Source organism: Mastomys coucha, unplaced genomic scaffold (assembly GCF_008632895.1).
Source record: "Mastomys coucha isolate ucsf_1 unplaced genomic scaffold, UCSF_Mcou_1 pScaffold13, whole genome shotgun sequence".
In the NCBI taxonomy this organism is placed as follows: domain Eukaryota; kingdom Metazoa; phylum Chordata; class Mammalia; order Rodentia; family Muridae; genus Mastomys; species Mastomys coucha.
In genome coordinates, this window is record NW_022196895.1 from 52,289,281 (window position 1) to 52,289,651 (window position 371).

At 43.9% G+C, this 371-nt stretch overlaps 1 protein-coding gene across 2 annotated transcripts in view; it reads right to left on the bottom strand.

Moving 5' to 3' along the window:
• The window catches only part of Aldh7a1 (aldehyde dehydrogenase 7 family member A1), a 50,806-nt gene that overhangs the window by 9,095 nt on the left and 41,340 nt on the right, over nt 1-371 (bottom strand). The window lies entirely within an intron of this gene.

Consider the following 371-nt stretch of genomic DNA (forward strand, 5'->3'; position numbering starts at 1 on the left):
ATCAGATGAATGAAGATCACTATCAACTGTCAGTTCTGCTTGGGATAGTGAAGAAGTGATATCCTCTGCAGCAACAGTTTGAATGATGACTCTTGGTGTGTGACACTGTACTGTGACATTATCATTTGTGTTCAACAAATGTTCTGGGGATAAAGCATGAACAATGATCTGTTCAGGAGAAGCAGGAGCAGCAGCTGCCAGGGTTACTGTGGGACTCGTGCTCAGTGTTAGGGGAAGGCCTTGACTTGAGCTTGTTTGAAGAAGGCAGGTGCCTGGAGTACCAGTGGGCTGTAAATGGAAAGATGGAAGAATCTCAAATGTTTGTAGTGTTCCACTGTTTAGTGTTATAGTTTCTGAGTCAACAGAAGCAG